We start from the raw sequence: 6000 nt of genomic DNA, 5'->3' as shown, positions 1-6000 counted from the left end.
GGCACTATTTCGACGTAAATTTGCCAGAGAAAACGATTGAGCGCAGTCCCAATACGCTGCAAGCAACGAATGAAAAGTTACAGCCGAAAAACGAGAACCTGTGTTTTCGACATTTTTCAGCAGGTGCTTTTTCCTCCGTAACTTCTCTCCTGGTGATCCCACGCCCTTTTTCGCTGCGTTTTCTGAGTTCCTGAGTTTCCAATTAGTCAGGTAAAGGTCTTTTGAATCCAATCTGAGACCAAAAGTTTTTTGCCCAAAGGAAAAGTAAGGCTAACCCCTTTGCATTTTTGTCGAAAATTTTCGCGATTTTAAAAAGTGCTGGAATAAATTCTATCTGGCACTAATTCGACGTAATTTTGCCGGAGAAAACGATCGAGCGCAGTCCCAATACGCTGCGAGCGACGAATGAAAAGTTACAGCCGAAAAACAAGAACCTGTGTTTTCGACAATTTTCAGCAGGTGCTTTTTCCTTCGTAACTTCTCTCCTGGTGATCCCACGCCCTTTTCGCTGCGTTTTCTGAGTTCCTGAGTGTCCAATTAGTAAGGTAAGGGTCTTTTGAATCGAATCTGAGACCAAAAGTTTTTTGCCCAAAAAAAAAGTAAGGCTAACCCCTTTGCATTTTTGGCGAAAATTTTCGAGATTTTGAAAAGTGCTGGGATGAATTCTATCTGGCACTAATTCGACGTAATTTTGCTGGAGAAAACGATTTAGCGCAGTCCCAATACGCTGCGAGCAACGAATGAAAAGTTACAGCCGAAAAACGAGAACCTGTGTTTTCGACATTTTTCAGCAGGTGCTTTTTCCTTTGTAACTTCTCTCCTGGTGATCCCACGCCCTTTTCGCTGCGTTTTCTGAGTTCCTGAGTGTCCAATTAGTCAGGTCAGGGTCTTTTGAATGGAATCTGAGACCAAAAGTTTTTTGCCCAAAAAAAAAGTAAGGCTAACCCCTTTGCATTTTTGGCGAAAATTTTCGCGATTTTGAAAAGTGCTGGAATGAATTCTATCTGGCACTAATTCGACGTGATTTTGCCGGAGAAAACGATTGAGCGCAGTCCTAATACGCTGCGAGCAACGAATGAAAAGTTACAGCCAAAAAACGAGAACATGTGTGTTCGACATTTTTCAGCAGGTGCTTTTTTCTCCGTAACTTTTCTCCTGGTGATCGCACGCCCTTTTCGCTGCGTTTTCTGAGTTCCTGAGTGTCCAATTAGTCAGGTAAGGGACTTTTGAATCGAATCTGAGACCAAAAGTTTTTTGCCCAAAAAAAAAGTAAGGCTAACCCCTTTGCATTTTTGGCAAAAATTTTCGCGATTTTGAAAAGTGCTGGAATAAATTCTATCTGGCACTATTTCGACGTAAATTTGCCAGAGAAAACGATTGAGCGCAGTCCCAATACGCTGCGAGCAACGAATGAAAAGTTACAGCCGAAAAACGAGAACCTGTGTTTTCGACATTTTTTAGCAGGTGCTTTTTCCTCCGTATCTTCTCTCCTGGTGATCCCACGCCCTTTTCGTTGCGTTTTCTGAGTTCCTGAGTGTCCAATTAGTCAGGTAAGGGTCTTTTGAATCGAATCTGAGACCAAAAGTTTTTTGCCCAAAAAAAAAGTAAGGCTAACCCCTTTGCATTTTTGGCGAAAATTTTCGCGATTTTGAAAAGTGCTGGGATGAATTCTATCTGGCACTAATTCGACGTAATTTTGCTGGAGAAAACGATTTAGCGCAGTCCCAATACGCTGCGAGCAACGAATGAAAAGTTACAACCGAAAAACGAGAACCTGTGTTTTCGACATTTTTCAGCAGGTGCTTTTTCCTCCGTAACTCCTCTCCTGGTGATCCCACGCTCTTTTCGCTGCGTTTTCTGAGTTCCTGAGTTTCCAATTAGTCAGGTAAAGGTCTTTTGAATCCAATCTGAGACCAAAAGTTTTTTGCCCAAAGGAAAAGTAAGGCTAACCCCTTTGCATTTTTGGCGAAAATTTTCGCGATTTTGAAAAGTGCTGGAATAAATTCCATCTGGCGCTAATTCGACGTAATTTTGCCGGAGAAAACGATTGAGCGCAGTCCCAATACGCTGCGAGCAACGAATGAAAAGTTACAGCCGAAAAACGAGAACCTGTGTTTTCGACATTTTTTAGCAGGTGCTTTTTCCTCCGTAACTTCTCTCCTGGTGATCCCACGCCCTTTTCGCTGCGTTTTCTGAGTTCCTGAGCGTCCAATTAGTCAGGTTAAGGACTTTTGAATCGAATCTGAGACCAAAAGTTTTTTGCCCAAAAAAAAAGTAAGGCTAACCCCTTTGCATTTTTGGCGTAAATTTTCGCGATTTTGAAAAGTGCTGGAATAAATTCTATCTGGCACTAATTCGACGTAATTTTGCCGGAGAAAACGATTGAGCGCAGTCCCAATACGCTGCGAGCAACGAATGAAAAGTTACAGCCGAAAAACGAGAACCTGTGTTTTCGACATTTTTCAGCAGGTGCTTTTTCCTCCGTATCTTCTCTCCTGGTGATCCCACGCCCTTTTCGCTGCGTTTTCTGAGTTCCTGAGTGTCCAATTAGTCAGGTAAGGGTCTTTTGAATCGAATCTGAGACCAAAAGTTTTTTGCCCAAAAAAAAATTAAGGCTAACCCCTTTGCATTTTAGGCGAAAATTTTCGCGATTTTGAAAAGTGCTGGGATGAATTCTATCTGGCACTAATTCGACGTAATTTTGCTGGAGAAAACGATTTAGCGCAGTCCCAATACGCTGCGAGCAACGAATGAAAAGTTACAACCGAAAAACGAGAACCTGTGTTTTCGACATTTTTCAGCAGGTGCTTTTTCCTCCGTAACTTCTCTCCTGGTGATCCCACGCCCTTTTCGCTGCGTTTTCTGAGTTCCTGAGTTTCCAATTAGTCAGGTAAAGGTCTTTTGAATCCAATCTGAGACCAAAAGTTTTTTGCCCAAAGGAAAAGTAAGGCTAACCCCTTTGCATTTTTGGCGAAAATTTTCGCGATTTTAAAAAGTGCTGGAATAAATTCTATCTGGCACTAATTCGACGTAATTTTGCCGGAGAAAACGATCGAGCGCAGTCCTAATACGCTGCGAGCAACGAATGAAAAGTTACAACCGAAAAACGAGAACCTGTGTTTTCGACATTTTTCAGCAGGTGCTTTTTCCTCCGTAACTTCTCTCCTGGTGATCCCACGCCCTTTTCGCTGCGTTTTCTGAGTTCCTGAGTTTCCAATTAGTCAGGTAAAGGTCTTTTGAATCCAATCTGAGACCAAAAGTTTTTTGCCCAAAGGAAAAGTAAGGCTAACCCCTTTGCATTTTTGGCGAAAATTTTCGCGATTTTAAAAAGTGCTGGAATAAATTCTATCTGGCACTAATTCGACGTAATTTTGCCGGAGAAAACGATTGAGCGCAGTCCTAATACGCTGCGAGCAACGAATGAAAAGTTACAGCCAAAAAACGAGAACCTGTGTTTTCGACATTTTTCAGCAGGTGCTTTTTTCTCCGTAACTTTTCTCCTGGTGATCGCACGCCCTTTTCGCTGCGTTTTCTGAGTTCCTGAGTGTCCAATTAGTCAGGTAAGGGACTTTTGAATCGAATCTGAGACCAAAAGTTTTTTGCCCAAAAAAAAAGTAAGGCTAACCCCTTTGCATTTTTGGCGAAAATTTTCGCGATTTTGAAAAGTGCTGGAATAAATTCAATCTGGCACTATTTCGACGTAAATTTGCCAGAGAAAACGATTGAGCGCAGTCCCAATACGCTGCAAGCAACGAATGAAAAGTTACAGCCGAAAAACGAGAACCTGTGTTTTCGACATTTTTCAGCAGGTGCTTTTTCCTCCGTAACTTCTCTCCTGGTGATTCCACGCCCTTTTCGCTGCGTTTTCTGAGTTCCTGAGTTTCCAATTAGTCAGGTAAAGGTCTTTTGAATCCAATCTGAGACCAAAAGTTTTTTGCCCAAAGGAAAAGTAAGGCTAACCCCTTTGCATTTTTGTCGAAAATTTTCGCGATTTTAAAAAGTGCTGGAATAAATTCTATCTGGCACTAATTCGACGTAATTTTGCCGGAGAAAACGATTGAGCGCAGTCCCAATACGCTGCGAGCGACGAATGAAAGTTACAGCCGAAAAACAAGAACCTGTGTTTTCGACAATTTTCAGCAGGTGCTTTTTCCTTCGTAACTTCTCTCCTGGTGATCCCACGCCCTTTTCGCTGCGTTTTCTGAGTTCCTGAGTGTCCAATTAGTAAGGTAAGGGTCTTTTGAATCGAATCTGAGACCAAAAGTTTTTTGCCCAAAAAAAAAGTAAGGCTAACCCCTTTGCATTTTTGGCGAAAATTTTCGAGATTTTGAAAAGTGCTGAAATAAATTCTATCTGGCACTAATTCGACGTAATTTTGCCGGGGAAAACGATTGAGCGCAATCCCGATACGCTGCGAGCAACGATTGAAAAGTTACAGCCGAAAAACGAGAACCTGTGTTTTCGACATTTTTCAGCAGGTGCTTTTTCCTCCGTAACTTCTCTCCTGGTGATCCCACGCCCTTTTCGCTGCGTTTTCTGAGTTCCTGAGTGTCCAATTAGTCAGGTAAGCGTCTTTTGAATCGAATCTGAGACCAAAAGTTTTTCGCCCAAAAAAAAAGTAAGGCTAACCCCTTTGCATTTTTAGCGAAAATTTTCGAGATTTTGAAAAGTGCTGAAATAAATTCTATCTGGCACTAATTCGACGTAATTTTGCCGGAGAAAACGATTGAGCGCAGTCCCAATACGCTGCGAGCAACGAATGAAAAGTTACAGCCGAAAAACAAGAACCTGTGTTTTCGACATTTTTCAGCAGGTGCTTTTTCCTTCGTAACTTCTCTCCTGGTGATCCCACGCCCTTTTCGCTGCGTTTTCTGAGTTCCTGAGTGTCCAATTAGTCAGGTAAGGGTCTTTTGAATCGAATCTGAGACCAAAAGTTTTTTGCCCAAAAAAAAAGTAAGGCTAACCCCTTTGCATTTTTGGCGAAAATTTTCGAGATTTTGAAAAGTGCTGGAATAAATTCTATCTGGCACTATTTCGACGTAAATTTGCCAGAGAAAACGATTGAGCGCAGTCCCAATACGCTGCAAGCAACGAATGAAAAGTTACAGCCGAAAAACGAGAACCTGTGTTTTCGACATTTTTCAGCAGGTGCTTTTTCCTTTGTAACTTTTCTCCTGGTGATCCCACGCCCTTTTCGCTGCGTTTTCTGAGTTCCTGAGTGTCCAATTAGTCAGGCAAGGGTCTTTTGAATCGAATCTGAGACCAAAAGTTTTTTGCCCAAAAAAAAAGTAAGGCTAACCCCTTTGCATTTTTGGCGAAAATTTTCGCGATTTTGAAAAGTGCTGGAATAAATTCTATCTGGCACTATTTCGACGTAAATTTGCCAGAGAAAACGATTGAGCGCAGTCCCAATACGCTGCGAGCAACGAATGAAAAGTTACAGCCGAAAAACGAGAACCTGTGTTTTCGACATTTTTTAGCAGGTGCTTTTTCCTCCGTATCTTCTCTCCTGGTGATCCCACGCCCTTTTCGTTGCGTTTTCTGAGTTCCTGAGTGTCCAATTAGTCAGGTAAGGGTCTTTTGAATCGAATCTGAGACCAAAAGTTTTTTGCCCAAAAAAAAAGTAAGGCTAACCCCTTTGCATTTTTGGCGAAAATTTTCGAGATTTTGAAAAGTGCTGGAATGAATTCTATCTGGCACTAATTCGACGTAATTTTGCCGGAGAAAACGATTGAGCGCAGTCCTAATACGCTGCGAGCAACGAATGAAAAGTTACAGCCAAAAAACGAGAACCTGTGTTTTCGACATTTTTCAGCAGGTGCTTTTTCCTCCGTAACTTCTCTCCTGGTGATCGCACGCCCTTTTCGCTGCGTTTTCTGAGTTCCTGAGTGTCCAATTAGTCAGGTTAGGGACTTTTGAATCGAATCTGAGACCAAAAGTTTTTTGCCCAAAAAAAAAGTAAGGCTAACCCCTTTGCATTTTTGGCGAAAATTTTCGCGA

This window comes from Neodiprion lecontei, chromosome 4 (assembly GCF_021901455.1).
Source record: "Neodiprion lecontei isolate iyNeoLeco1 chromosome 4, iyNeoLeco1.1, whole genome shotgun sequence".
In the NCBI taxonomy this organism is placed as follows: domain Eukaryota; kingdom Metazoa; phylum Arthropoda; class Insecta; order Hymenoptera; family Diprionidae; genus Neodiprion; species Neodiprion lecontei.
This window is presented reverse-complemented; position numbering follows the sequence as displayed.